Genomic DNA, 15,681 nt, shown 5'->3' on the forward strand with positions numbered 1-15,681 from the left:
AAATAATAAATATAATGTATAATATATGTGTAAGTTGTGAAGACTAGTGACATATAAACACACAGGGGCTGGAACATTAATATCTGGGTTGTCCTCCGTGATGTCTGCCTCTCCCACCAAAATACCTGCTTTCCTGAATTTTGCATTCCCCTTCTTTAAAAACAAATTACTGAGTTTTCTGAGCTTCCTCCTAAGGAGTCAGGAGACTCATGGTCTGGTTCCTGGACTTTCCTCACAGTACGGCTCCCATATGCCTGTCTCCACTCATGCCTCAAAAGGAGAAACCAAGACTGCCTTCTGCTCTGAGACAGGCAGAGACATCAGCCTCTCTGGGCTTGCTGAAGAAGGGAGAAAAAAACTGCAAGAAGCTATTGAACACACTGATGAAATAAAAAATGAAACAGATAGATTTAATGAACTAGCCAGTGAGAAGATTTTGACAGTAGGACAGAAATATAACAAACTCTGCCAACCATTTTGTCAGAAGAGGTCAAAACTGATCCCCAAAATCCCAAATTTTGGGGTAGCAGCATTTGTCAGCCATCTGTAATCACCCAACGGATTCTTCCTGCCTGCTGCACAGATACAATCAATTCACTGAGACCATGGTACTGTAGTAGAGGAAAAGTGTAATTGACACGAGGCCGGCCACGCAGGAGATGGAGTTATTACTCAAATCAGTCTCCCTAAAGGCTTGGAGGTTAGGGGTTTTCAAGGATAGTTTGGCGGGCAGGGGACTAGGGAGTGGGAAATGTTGATTGGTTGGGGATGAAATCATAGGGGTATGGAAAATGGTCTCTGTGCACTGAGTCAGCCTCTGAGTGGGGTCCATAGGACAGGTTGAGTCATGAGTTGCAGTCACAGTCCAGGGAGAGTCATCTGGGTAGAGTCATTCCATCATCAGAAATGCAGAAGTCTGAAAAAATATCTAAAAAGGGCAACCTTAGGTTCTGCAGTAAGGATGTTACCTGCAGAAGTAGTTCGGGAAGTTACAAATTTTGTGACCCCTGGAACAGTTGTTTATGCTTACAATTTAGCAGAATTTTGGCCCCTCTCTTGATTAGTTTTACAAAGGTGGTTTAGTTTTGGGAAGGGCTATTATCATCCCTGCTTTGGTTAAACTCTAAACTAAATTATTCCTCAAATTAGCTTAACCTATACCCAGGAATGACAAAGGACAACTTGGAGGTTAGAGGCAAGATGGAGTCAACTATGTTAGATTTATCTTACTCTCATAATTTTGTAAAAGTAGTGTCACATCCATAAGTGTCTGCACTGCTTGGGGAAGAGGAAGAAGAGGCACCTTGAGCAATACACAATGGGAAAAGAGTCTCTACCCCTTTCTGTTTGAATTCATTTTTATCCCTTTCCGTCTCAACAAAACTGTATGGAACCAACACCACTGAGCTCTGCGGGAAAAAAGAAAAATCTGCTTCCTTTGCTCTGCTGGAAGCAGAAGGGTGTTAGGCCCCTGTGTGGTAGAGCATAGAATTCTAGCTTTTTTCCTTCTCAGAAAGAATACTGTGTCTCTTTGTGAATAAGGGCAATTAGCATTTACCAACATGCATCCATCTACTTTCTCTTGTTTAAAAAAACCAAAAGAATTTTAAAATGGGGTTCTAGAAAGTCAGTAAAGGTTAGGTTTGAGATGTTTGGGTGAGTGAAGTGGGCATTTTGACAACATGGCTTCTCCTTTGGTATGTTTAATTGTGATTTTTTTTTTAAAAGCATCAGTTTGGTGAAAATAATTGTGATGTTTACCAGGCATCCTTGCAGTTTAAGATGACACTAAAATGAATTATCTCCTGCTGATGACTTGAGCCCTGCCACTTGCAGAACCTATAGGATCTCATTTGGAATTGGCATGCTCTATTGTAATTTTGTCCTTGTTTATTTTAAATTTTGGTTTACTGGAAAGGAAAATGATGCTCAGTTTTAAATGTTAAACGTCTACAAGTTGCTTTGTTATAAAAGACTAAATGTGTACACAAAAACAAAAAAATTACTCTTACCAGATGCATTTCTAAACAATTTGTTTAGTTTTGCTTGTTTTTGAGCTTTATACAAATGTCATAATAATGTATGTAGTGTTTTTTTCCTTCGTTTCTAACATTCATCAGTTCATCCGTATCATTGTTTGTAGTTGGTATTTATTTCTTTTTACTAGTGCCTTTGGCCAGGCATGGTGGCTTATGCCTGTAATCCCAGTGATTTGGGAGGCCGAGATGGGTGACGTCAGGAGTTTGAGACCAGCCTGGCCAACATGGTGAAACTCCGTCTCTACTAAAAGTACAAAAAATTAGCTGGGCGTGGTGGCAGACGCCTGTAATCCCAGCTACTTGGGAGGCTGAGGCAAGAGAATCGCTTGAACCTGGGGGGCAGAGGTTGCAGTGAGCAGAGATCACGCCACTGCACTCCAGCCTGGGCAACAAGAGTGAAACTCTGTCTCAAAAAACAAACAAACAAACAAAACAACACAACTAGTGCCCTTACATTTCATTTGGTGAATGTATACAATTCATTTATCCATACCACTTTCTATAAATATTTTGGTTGTTTATTGTTTCTGGGTGTTTGCATATTAGTCTTGCTAATGTAGATGAGACATATATATATATATTTTTTGAGACGGAGTCTCACTCTGTCGCCCAGGCTGGAGTGCAGTGGCCGGATCTCAGCTCACCGCAAGCTCCGCCTCCCAGGTTTACGCCATTCTCCTGCCTCAGCCTCCTGAGTAGCTGGGACTACAGGAGATCGCCACCTCGCCTGGCTAGTTTTTTGTATTTTTTTAGTAGAGACGGGGTTTCACCATGTTAGCCAGGATAGTCTCGATCTCCTGACCTCATGATCCGCCCGTCTCGGCCTCCCAAAGTGCTAGGATTACAGGCTTGAGCCACCGCGCCTGGCCCGAGACATATATTAATAAGAGAACTGGGCACGGTGGCACATGCCTGTAGTCTCAGCTACCCAGGAGGCTGAGGCAGGAGGGTCATTTGAGACCAGGAGTTCAAGGCTGTAGTGCACTATGATTGTTCCTGTGAATAGCCATTGCACTCCAGCCTGGGCAATATAGCAAGACCCCATCTCTAAAAACAAAAAAGAAACATAAGAATTTTTATTATTCCTCTGTCAAATTGTCATAAACACCAGGTTAATTTTTCTAGTGTCCCTTTGTTGTTTTTTTCATTTCATCATTGCCATTTATCACCTAAAGAAACTTAGATGCAGGAAAAAATTAATGATTTGCCCATGCTCTGTTATCACTGCTGTTATTTTCACTGCTGTCAACTCCAAGAATGAGTTAAGTCCTCTCTTGATTCTTCTTGTCCAAACAAAGAAGAGTGCCTTCCATTCTGATACCAGAATTTTAAAGATATTTATTATGATCTCACAAATTTATGACCCAAGAGGCAGTGTATTATAGAGAAAATAATGTAAGCTCAGGAAGCAGGAAGATTTGGGTTTTAAGATGCTGGCATCAGCACTTGTACTAGGGGGAGTGTTGTGCAAATTACTTTATTCTAAACCTCATTTTCTCATCTGCAAAATGGAGATAGCAATGCCTTCCTCTAAGGATGGCACACTGATTATATCAGGGAAGATGTGTGAAAGGTCCAATCATCACATTAGAAAATAAGGAACAGAGGAGGCTCACAGCCTGACCAATGGAACTCATGATCCTACCCTAAAACTGACTCAGGTGGAATAGAAAGAGATCAATTCTGGCTTGTTCAATTTCTGACCTTTCCATGGATGGATCTGGCCCAGAACACAGATTAGTGAAGTCTTTTGTTGACTGGATGGTAATATAATGTCTTGACTTTCTTTAGGATATCAGATTTTTCTTCCCAAACCTGTCTTATGGGTTTTTTGTTTGTTTGTTTGTTTTTGTTTTGTTTTGTTTCGTTTTTTTAGACAGAGTCTCGCTCTGTCGCCCAGGCTGCGGTGCAGTGGCGCGATCTCGGCTCACAGCAACCTCTGCCTCGCGGGTTCAAGCAATTCTCCAGCCTCACCCTCCCAATTAGCCGAGACTACAGGTGCATACACCATGCCCGGCTAATTTTTTGGATTTTTAGTAGAGACGGGGTTTTACCTTATTAGCCAGGATGGTCTTGATCTCCTGACCTCGTGTCCGCCTGCCTCGGCCTCCCAAATTGCTGGGATTACAGGTGTGAGCCACCGTGCCCGGCCTCTTGTGGGTTATATTTTTTATTTTTTATTTTTGGCTATGAGGAGGGGTATTAATGAAGAGACTCTTTACAAAGATTCACCCTCATCTTGTGGGTTGTTTTTAACAGTTCTTTCGGCTGGGCACCGTGGCTCACGCCTGTAATCCCAGCACTTTGGGAGGTGGAAGCAGGTGGATTACCAGAGGTCAGAGTTTCAGATCAGCCTGGTCAACATGGTGAAACCCCATCTCTATTAAAAATACAAAAGTTAGCTGGGCATGCTGGTGGGCGCCTGTAATCCCAGCTACTCCGGAGGCTGAGGCAGAAGAATCTCTTGAATCCGGGAGGTGGATGTTGCAGTGAGCCGAGATTGTCTGCACTCCAGCCTGGGCAACAGAGCGAGACTTTGTTTCAAAAAAAAAACCCCAAACAAACAAACAAACAAACCCTCCCCTCACCCCCCACCCCGACAGTTCTTCATGCTGGGATAATAGCATAACATTTCTTTGTACTTTCTGTTTGGTTGTGAAGGAAACCAGAATGTGTCACCTCAAAATATGCCTCTTTGACATAAATATTTTTGAGCTAAAGGCAAATAAGAATCAGCAGTCAGAGGATGAGCTCTTTCTATTCCCCATCCCTACACTTTTTGCCTAAAGAGAGGATATAAATTCTCCCTTACTAGAGACAACTCTTATCAGCTCAGAGATGGCACCAGAGGAATCTACAAACAAAACTTGCTCCGTTAGATTACTCCCATGTATTGACCTTCCCATGGTTTCCCACCTTTGGAAGCCTAAAACTGCTTTTCTTTGTGTGTTACTTCTCTAAAATTTATGGTTCTTTGTTAAAGATGCTATATAAACCAGAGTTCTAAGCCACTGCTTTGAGTTACCTGTCACTGAGATTTCTTTTACGTGATGTGCACTGCATGGTTAATAAAACTGCTTGTTTTTCTGCTGTTAATCTGTCTTTTGTTACAGGGGTCAGTCCTAACTATGAACTTATGAGGGTTGAGGAGAAGTTATACTTCCTCCCTGACACTGGAAAGAAAGAAAAATAAATGACCAGTGTCTAAAAATTAAGGAGAACATGCTGGATTCTATTGGATAGAAATTTAAGTTAATTCATGTGACTTCATGTTAAGGCTATCACATAAAGGATTTAAACCCAGATATTGAGCCAGAGCTCATAAGAACTGTGATCTTGTCTGTCTTGTTCTCTACTCTAGCCCCAATGCCTAGCCCAGTGTCTGCACATAGTACTTGTTCAATAAATATTTAATAAATGAATGAATAAGTAAAAGGGTTACCTCTTTTTGTATTTTCTTATTGTTAAAATTATATTCTTGTTCTATTCCAAATCTTGAATAACTGAGGCTCGGAATATCATGAGAGTTTGTTAACAAGTAAGCATTTCCCTTTTGGAGCATTTATTTTTGAAATGCAAATATTCCTAGGAATAACAGTTTAAAATTATATATACTTAATGCATACAACTTGACAATTTGATATATGTATACATTGTGAAATAATTACCACAATCAAGATAATTAATATATATACTACCTCACATAGTTCCTTGTGTGTGTGTGTGTTTGTGTGGTGAGAACACTCTGGATCTACCTTGCTAGCAAATTGTAAGTGTATAATACAGTATTGTTACCTATAGTCACCGTGCTATACATTAGATCTCCAGAATATATTCATCTTGCGCAACTGAAACTTTGTACCCCTCGCCCAACATCTCCACATATCCCTGTCCTCCCAGCCCCTGGTAACCACCATTCTCTGCTTCTATGAGTTTGACTATTTCAGATTCCACATATAATAAGATCATACAGTATTTGTCTTTCTGTGTCTGGCTTATTTCACTTAGCATAATACTCTCCAGGTCCATCCATCTTGTTGCAAATGGCAGGATTTTCTTCTTTTTAAAGGCTGAATAATGTTCTATTGAATGTGTATGCCACATTTTCTTTATCCAATCATCCACTAATGGACAGTTAGGTTGATTCCATATCTTGGCTTTTTATGAATAATGCTGTAAGGAACACAGTACAGGTATCTCTTTGAGATCTTGCATTCATTTTTTTTGGATAAATACCCAGAAGTGGGATTGCTAGGTCATATGGCAGTTCTATTTTTAATTTTTTGAGGATTCTGTCTTCATACTATTTTCCATAATAGGTGTATTAATTTAACTTCCCACCAACAATGTGCCAGCATATCCTTTTCTCCACATTCTCACCAGCATTCGTTATCCATTTTTTAAAAAATAAAAACCATCCTAACAGGTATGGGTGACATCTCATTGTGGTTTTGATACGCATTTTCCTGATTAGTGATGTTGAGCACGTTTTCATATACCTGTTGGCCGTTTGCGCATCTTCTTTGGAAAAATATCTATTTAGATCGTCTGCCCATTTTTAAATTGGGTTCTATTTTTTTTTTGCTATTGAATTTGAATTTTAAGAGTTCTTTATATATTTTAGATATTAACCCCTTATCAAATACGTGGCTTGCTAATATTTTCTCCTATTCCAAAGGTTGCCTTTTCATTTTCATGATTATTTCTTGGCTGTGAAGAACCTTTTTAGTTTGATATAGTCCCACTTGTTTATTTTTGCTTTTGTTTCCTGTGCTTTTTGTGTCATATTCAAAAAATTGCTGCCAAGATCAGTGTCAAGCAGCTTTTTATCCATGTTTTCTTCTAGAAGTTTTACGGTTTTAGGTCTTACATTTAAGTCTTTAATCGTTTTGAGTTGATTTTTGTGTATGGTATAAGATGAGGGTTCAATCTTATTCTTTTGCATGGGGATATCCAGTTTTCCCAGCACCACTGATTGAAGAGACTATTTTCCCCCGTTGTGTATTCTTGTCACTTTTTTCCAAGATTAGTTGACCATATATCCATGAGTTTATTTCTGGGCTCTCTATTCTTTTCCATGGGTCTATGTGTCTGTTTTTATTCCCGTACCACACTGGGCTTTTCTTTGCTTTTGATTACTGATTCAATCTCTTTACTCACAATCTGTTTTTGGCATGATTTACTGAATATTTTAAACCCACTGCTGAGACTTACTGCTCAGAAAAACAGTTCCTTTCAAAATATTATTTCCCATTTACAATGTATCTGATCACCCAAGAGTTCTGATAGAGATGTACAGCTCTGCTAGAGATGCTGTTTTCATGCCTGCTAATACAACATCCATTCTGCAACCCATGGATCAAGGAGTCATTTTGACTTTCAAGCCTTAATATTTAAGAAATACATTTCATAAAACTATAGCTGCCATAGATAGTGAGTCTTCCAATGGATCTGGGCAAAGTCAATTGAAAATCTTCTGGAAGGGATTCATCATTCTAGATGCCATTAAGAACATTTGTGATTCACGGGAGAAGGTCAAAATATCACCATTAACAGGAATTGGAAGAAGTTGATTCCAATCCTCATGGATGACTTTGAGAGTTCAAGACTTCAGTGGAAGAAGTATTTGCAGATGTGGTAAAAATAGCAAAAACAAAACAAAACAAAGGCAACAACTGGAATTAGAAGTGGAGTCTGAAGACATGACTGAATTGCTACAATCTCATGACAAAACTTGAATGTGGAGTTGCTTCTTATGGATTAGCAANTCAAGCCTTAATATTTAAGAAATACATTTCATAAAACTATAGCTGCCATAGATAGTGAGTCTTCCAATGGATCTGGGCAAAGTCAATTGAAAATCTTCTGGAAGGGATTCATCATTCTAGATGCCATTAAGAACATTTGTGATTCACGGGAGAAGGTCAAAATATCACCATTAACAGGAATTGGAAGAAGTTGATTCCAATCCTCATGGATGACTTTGAGAGTTCAAGACTTCAGTGGAAGAAGTATTTGCAGATGTGGTAAAATAGCAAAACAAAACAAAACAAAGGCAACAACTGGAATTAGAAGTGGAGTCTGAAGACATGACTGAATTGCTACAATCTCATGACAAAACTTGAATGTGGAGTTGCTTCTTATGGATTAGCAAAGCAAGTGGTTTCTTGAGATAGAATCTACTCCTGGTGAAGGTGCTGTGAGCATTGTTGAAATGACAACAAAAGATATAGACTATTCCATATTCTTAAATGATAAGGCAGTGGCAGGATTTGAGAGGATCGACTCCAGTTGTGAAAGAAGTTCTACTGTGGGTAAAATGCTATCAAACAGCATCACAGGCTACAGAGAAATATTTTGTGAAAGGAAGAGTCAATCAATATGGCAAAGTTCATTGTTGTCTTGTTTTAAGAAATTATCACAGCCATCCATATCTACCTTCAGCAACCACCATTCTGATCAGTCAGCAGCCATCAATGTGGAGGCAAGACCTTCCACCAGCAAAAATATTATAACTCGCTGAAGGCTCAGATGATTGCATTTTTAGCAATAAAGTATTTTATATTAAGGTATGTACTTATTTTTAGACATAATGCTATTGTACACTTAATATACTATAGTATGGTATGAATGTAACTTATATATGTACTGGAAAACCAAAAAATTCCCGTGACTTGCTTTATTGTGATATTTGCTTTATTACAGTGGTCTAAAATCAAACCCTCAATCTCTCTCAGGTATGCTTGTATTCCTTTCCTTCTGCTGACTTTGGGCTTAGCTTATTCTTATTTATTTATTTATTTATTTTTTAAAAAACATTCCTTGAGGTGATCTTTTTCTTCTTATTTTGGATATCTTTCTTTTTTCTTGTGTAGATGTCGATCACTATAAACTTAGAACTGTTTTTGCTGCATCCCATAAGTTTGTATGTTGTATTTCCATTTTTGTTTGTGTCAAGATTTTTTTTGATTTTCCTTCTGATTTCTTCTCTGACCCATTGGTTGTTCAGGAATGTATTGTTTAATTTCTCCTTATTTACAAATTTTTCAATTTTCTTCCAGTCATTGATTTCTAGTTTCATACCATTGTAGTTTAAAAGATATTTGACATGATTTTGACCTTTTAAGACTGATTGAGACTTCTTTTATGGCCTAATATATAATCTATTCTGCAGAATATTCCATGTAAACTGGAGAAGATTGTGTATTCTGCTGCTGTTGGATAGGATGTTCTGTCTATGTCTGTTAGGTCCATTTGGTCTATAGTGTTGGTCAAGTCTGCCGTTTCTTTACTGATTTTCTGTCTGGATGATCTATCCAATGCAGAGAGTGGTGATGAAGTCAGCTGGGAGTAAAGTTGTGATGCTAAAGAGCTAATGGACAAGGTGAATGTAGCTAATGCTAAGACTTGTCTCTCAACCTGGATTCTCATGGAGGGGACATGAAGAAGGGAACAGGACATCACAAAGACCTTTTTAAAATGGAATTAGGTTAACCTAAAGCTTTTCTGCTGACAGCTTGCTGATATTCATGGGAAACAGGAAGGAGACTGGCTGAATGGGAGCAGAAGAGGAGGAAGGCTTAATTTTAAAGCCCAGACCACTGTGAGAGAAGGGAAGTTTGAGTGGAGGGGCTCTGAGCAACTGGAAGGGAAACTAGAGGATAGTACACCCTACATGAAGAAGTGGAAGGCCCGGCAGACAAACCTTGTCTACATGCCCTTTCTGTAGGGAGTATATGAATAGAATTATGGTATCCTTCCAGAAAGGTCACAGAGGTTTCAACGTGAAGAGTAATAGCATTCATTCATTCATTCATTCAGCAATCATACAGTGACTGCCTTTGTTATGTCAGGCACTCTTCTAGGTTCTTGAGATACAGGAGGGAAGAAAGCAGACAAAGATTCCTGCCTGCATGGAGGTTATATTCTGGTAGGGAAAGATAGACAATAAATAGAAGACACAATATAATATGTTAAGAAGTGAAACTAGGCTGGGACATGGTAGTGTGCATGTCTGTAGTCCCAGCTATTCAGGAGGCTGAGCCGGGAGGATCGCTTGAACCCAGGAGTTCAAGGCCAGCAGCCTGGGCAATCTAGCAAAAGCTTGTCTTCTTGTCTCAAAAAAAAAAAAAAAAAGATACTAGCAGTAGAAAAACAAAACCATGCAACAGAATAAGGGGCACTGGATGTGGGAGGAAAAGGGGAGCCATTGGAGAATTTTGAGCAGATAAAGCAACATAATCTTAGGTCATAGAAGGGTCTATTCCTCTTGCTGCTAGTGTGTATGCGTGGCAGGGACAGGTGTAGGCGGGAAGACATGCTGGGGAGCCTTTATAGTTATTCAGGCAGGAGGTACGGTGCTTGCACCAGGGCGGTACCAGTGAAGTGGTGAGAGATCAGATTCTGGATATATTTTGAAGATAAAGCTATCAGGGTTTCTTGATGAATTGGATATGGGGTGACAGAAGTTGAGAGAACTTGAGAAAGTGTCAAGATTTTTTTGCCTGAGCAACTGGAAGCCAGGTATTATCATTCCCTGAGATAGGGTAGACTGTTGATAGAGAAGGTTAGGGGGAAAAAGATTTGGGAATGTTGATTTGAGATGTCATGGAATTGTTGAGTATACAATTGAAAGTAAGAGCCTAGAGTCTGGAGAGAAGTCTGAGCTGGATATATAATTGGGAGGGAGTTAAGAGCATGTAGGTAGAATTTAAAGCCTTGAGACAGAATGAGATCATTCAGGGAGTGACAGAGAAGAAGAGACAGCCAGCATTGATTCCAGGGAATGAAGAGGAACCATCCAAAGGACACTGAGATGATCCAACCAGTGAGATGGGAAAACCAAAAGAGGGTAGGGTTCTGGAAACCAAGTGAAGACCACGTATCAGGGAGAAGAGTTTATGGGTTGTGCCAAATGCTCCTGCTAGCTCACAGGAAGCGGAGACTTGGCCATAGATTCAGCAATGTAAAGATCACTAGTGTACTGTAGAGAGCGGGGTCAGTGGAATGAGGGGGTCAAGGGCATAACTGAAGTGGATGTAAGGGAGAATGAGAGGAGAGGAATTGAAAATGGCAAGAATAGAGAACTATTTTGAGGAAAGACTTACCTTCCTAGAAACTTATTTGGCAATACATTTAAAATAAATAAATAAATTTTATTTATTAAATGCAAATTATTAACATGAACAAATTAAATACTACAATTTTTAATCAATATTATTTAAACAGGATTTTCCCTGACCAAGTAGTTCTAAGAAGTTGTTGTTATTGTTCTTGTTTTGAGACAGGATCTCACTTTCTCATCCAGGCTGGGGTGCAGTGGTGCCATCATGGCTCACTGCAGCCTTGACCTCCTGAGCTCAAGCGATCCTCCCGCCTTGGCCTCCCAAAGTGTTGGGATTACAGACGTGAGACCCCACATCCAGCCTGTTGTTGTTTTTTAAGAAAAAAAATCAGAGATTTACATCAAACTCTATATCTTTTGACACAAGGATGCACATCATGGCATCATTTATGATATGAAAGAAATGGAGACAACCTGAATGTCCGATAGGAGAGAGGTTAAAACTAATCATGGTACTTCCACTTTATAAAATGAGCCATTAAAATAATTTTTTAAAAAAACTGTTGGTGAAGTAGGTAATGGTTACCAGGGATTTTAAGTGAAAAATAAAACAGACTGTAAAACTAAGTAGCGAGGTTATCTTAATTACAGGGACAATGTTGACAAATAAATAACATATGTGCCAGCTGTGTTTCTCCAGGCCTTTCCTCTCTGCTTATACAAATAGAGTTAGAAGAAAAAACGCAATGCAAATACCATTGGCTATTCTTCCCACCTGTGTCTTGGACGTCAGATCACTGTAAAGGGCCTCTTGAGAGATTCCAGGAGTTCCTCAGAAACTGCCATTCCTGCTGGGTGCTGTCATATTCACTGTGCATTTTCAACAACTAGACCCATAAGGTCCTGGAGCAGCAGGGTGGTCTGTGGTGGAGCGAGGTCTTTGGTCTCCTCTTGCCCTTGCCTTGCTCTGAGTTTGACGGTACTGGGCAGAGCTCCTTATTTTCAGAGTCCTACACAGTTTCAGGTTTTATAGTCCCCTGCTCTCAGTTGGGGGCTGAGCCAGGGGAGGAATCTGAGTGGTGGAGCCTGGGCCCTGGAACAAGACTATTCTGACCCTGCCACTTACCGTCTGCCTGGACTTGGGCAAGTTACTTCCCCCATCCTTGCTGCCTTCTTTTCCTCATCTAAAAATGGAAATAAATTGTTCCAGTTTTCTGTTGCTGTGTAACAGGCCACCACCTCGCGTCTTAAAGCAACATTAATTTTGCTCATAAATCTGCCATTTGGACCAGGGTCAGTGGGGACAGTTTGTCTTTGCTCTGCTTCACATCAGCTGGGGTGGCTGGAAGGCTGGGGCTTGAATCATTCAAAGGCCCACTCACTCAGTTATCTGGTGGTTGATTCTGGGTGTTGGCTGGGATCTGAGCTGGGACAGTGACTGGATCTCCCACTCATGCCTTTCCATGTGGCTTGAGCTTCCTCAGAGCACAATGGCTGGGTTCCCAAGGCAAGAGAGCAGGTGAAAGCTGCACGCCAGGACCATCTGGGGGCTTTTAAAAAATGTCTGGCTTCAAACCCCAGAAATTCTGACTTCGTTGGTCTGGGATGGATGCAGGTATTGCTCCCCAGGTGGTTTTGTGTGGCCAACATTAAGAACCACTGCTCTCATGGAGGGCACATGAAACAGATTTGGCCTCCCAGCCAACTACTACGAGTAGTGAATGTTATTCATCATCTTTTGGGCTCAAGAGGTTCCAGTCATGTGATGTGATGTTTGAAGGGCTGCCAAAGAAATAAGATCAGGAAAATGCTCAAAACAGTAGGATAAATAAGTACAATTACTACAGAGCTCCACAGCTACCCTCCGGCTGCTTCAGATTGATAAGTGGATGAACCTGGAGCCTGTGTATTTTGCCAGGGATATTCTGGCAAAGTGGAAAGGCTGAGCTGAAGAACTAGATTGAGACTCCCAGGTGGCCTGTACTTGAGGTGGCAGTTTGATGAGTCAGGTGTCAAGTAGAGTTTTCCCTGTCATTCCTGCAAATCAATATCTACATCTGAGAAAGCCTCTGTGTTATTATTTTATCAATAGCTAACAGGAGCAGATGAAGATGAATTTTAGCCAGGGCACATCCGAGGGGCTCCTAGTAGACACCAGAAGGAATTAAGATCCTGTTACGTTTTAACCTGACACAAGATGTCACCATTGCTCCTGTGCTTTTAGCAATAACAGTATGAAGTCAAACAGCTGTAAGCGTTTGACTCCCCAGTTATACAAGCTGTTTGTTCTTCCACCTCACAGGGAGAAGAGTGAACAACGCTGTCAATGAGGCTTATTAATCTGTAGCCCATAACACGGTGAAACCCCGTCTCTACTAAAAAATACAAAAAGCTAGCCGGGCGAGGTGGCGGGCGCCTGTAGTCCCAGCTACTCCGGAGGCTGAGGCAGGAGAATGGCGTGAACCTGGGAGGCGGAGCTTGCAGTGAGCTGAGATCCGGCCACTGCACTCCAGCCTGGGCGACAGAGCGAGACTCCGTCTCAAAAAAAAAAAAAATCTGTAGCCCATTCCATCCATTCAAGTTAAAGTATTTATTGCATAAACACTTATTTGATTTTCTCCCCCTCATTCCAGCTATGGATCAAGATTAACATCTCCTTGCGAACACTTCACACGGAGACTTTGGTGAAGGTGACTGTAAAACAAGATAAGCTGAAATTTGTATAGGATAACTGGAAAGTTGCATACTGTGTTTTTGTTTGGCTTCACTGCTGCTGACAATGTTGAAATGATCTCCAGGTACCATGCTTAGTTTGGTGCCACAGTGGAAAAAAGGCATGGACATTAGTCCAGGTTACCAATGACTAAAAAGCAGAGTGGGTAAAAGCCCTTTGGAGCACTAAAACATCATTGGCAATGTTGCCAAGATGGAGAAAACTGCATTTACAGAATTTTTTTCACACACAGCACTGCACATGGTTGGAAGGAATACTTTGCAAAGTTGGTTGGAGGTGAGGATGATGTGAACTCAAAGTACAGCTGAGTGAAGTGTGGGATTTTAGGGTGGTGTTGCTTTACTGGGAACGTTAAGAGAGGCTGGGAGTACCAAGCACCCTTAGGCTCTGTTGTTCCGCTACACTACCCCTACTCTTCTCTCTAGAAACACTGAGCATCATCTAAAGAATATCTGTTTGAGGAAGTTCCAAATTATTACTCTGTTGTGTGTGTGTGTGTGTGTGTGTGTGTGTGTGTTTCTTCTGTCACCCAGGCTGGAGTGCAGTGGCATGGTCATAGCTCACTGCAGCTTCCACCTCCCGGGCTCAACAGATTCCCCCACCTCAGCCTCCCGAGTAGCTGGGACTAAAGGCACATGCCACCATACCCAACTAATTTTTGTCTTTTTTTGTAGAGACAGGGTTTTGCCATGCTGCCCAGGCTGGTCTCAAACTCCTAGGCTCAAGTGATCTACCCGCCTCGGTCTCTCAAACTGCTGGAATTACAGGCGTGTACCATGGCTGGCTGCTGTGTTTTTTTTTTTTTTTCTTTTTTCTTTTTTTTCCCACCAAAGTATTAATATCAATTGACTGAAGCTTGTGGAATTACAGTGATAAATTTCTTTGTTTTCCAATTTTTCTATAATGAGTACATAACTAGAAAAAAACTCTTCAAAACCATATGATTCTAGAGATTTATAGTGAAGGGAGATGTTGCATGTTATTAGTTAAAAATGTATTATTGTCATCTACTTCCTAATCAACCCGGATTAAGATGTAGCTAAAGCTCTGGATCAATCAGGGTCCTGGGAGGGGGTACATAATTAGGTGTTCAAATAATTAGGTGTTCAAATTGAACCACCCGTTCAAATTAGGTGGTTTGAAGAGAATTTAGTAAAAGGACTGTTTCCAAAGGTGCAGGAAGAGTGTAGGGAAACTGTAAGGGAGAATGCAGTACCTGAGGATAGATCAGTGGAGCCATTACCAGCATTAAGTCTGGAGAACAAGAGGAGAGAGAGCTTTGTGGACCACCCAATGGGTGTCGTGATCTGCATTGGAGAGCTGTAGATAGTCTGTGCTGCCAACACATGGAGGGAGCTGGCACATTAATGACCTGACCTAAATCAATCTTCTGTCTCGCTCCAATCCCACCTATTAGCAAATTCAAGTAGGACTGTTAATGCAGTCCATAGGATTCGACTTCCCAGGACACTGAACAGAGAGGAGCTGGGCAGAGTGAATCTGAGAAGGAAATGGAAGATGTATAGCAATGCTTTTTTTTTTTTTTTTTAGAAGCAGTACATTTTATTCAACTCTTGCTTGACTCAGAGATAAAATTGAGCCCCCATTACATGTTCTTTTTGTAAGTAAGTAAGAATATTGTTTAAGGAGGCTGGCTGGTACTCCAGAGCGAGGCCATGAGGTGTTGTGGTTAGAATAGTTTAAATTCCCACTCTGTTACTTACAGGCTAGGTGACCTTGGAAAAATACTTAACTTACTTGAGCCTTTGTTTCTTTATCTGCAACTGGAGATAATAATACACATTCGATGGATTTATTTTGAGGATTAAATGTATATAATATGT

The 15,681-nt window shown here is 40.6% G+C and overlaps 1 pseudogene across 1 annotated transcript in view; it reads left to right on the forward strand.

The window, feature by feature from the left end:
* LOC108540106 (28S ribosomal protein S17, mitochondrial pseudogene) overlaps positions 1-9,768 on the forward strand; it is a 38,062-nt pseudogene extending 28,294 nt beyond the window's left edge. Inside the window, exon 2 of the transcript XR_001888590.1 lies at positions 9,556-9,768. The product of XR_001888590.1 is annotated as a 28S ribosomal protein S17, mitochondrial pseudogene (transcript). The remainder of the gene's footprint in view (positions 1-9,555) is intronic.
* The last annotated feature ends 5,913 nt before the right edge of the window (positions 9,769-15,681 follow it).

This window comes from Rhinopithecus bieti, unplaced genomic scaffold (assembly GCF_001698545.2).
Source record: "Rhinopithecus bieti isolate Rb0 unplaced genomic scaffold, ASM169854v2 scaffold_19142, whole genome shotgun sequence".
NCBI classification, from domain to species: domain Eukaryota; kingdom Metazoa; phylum Chordata; class Mammalia; order Primates; family Cercopithecidae; genus Rhinopithecus; species Rhinopithecus bieti.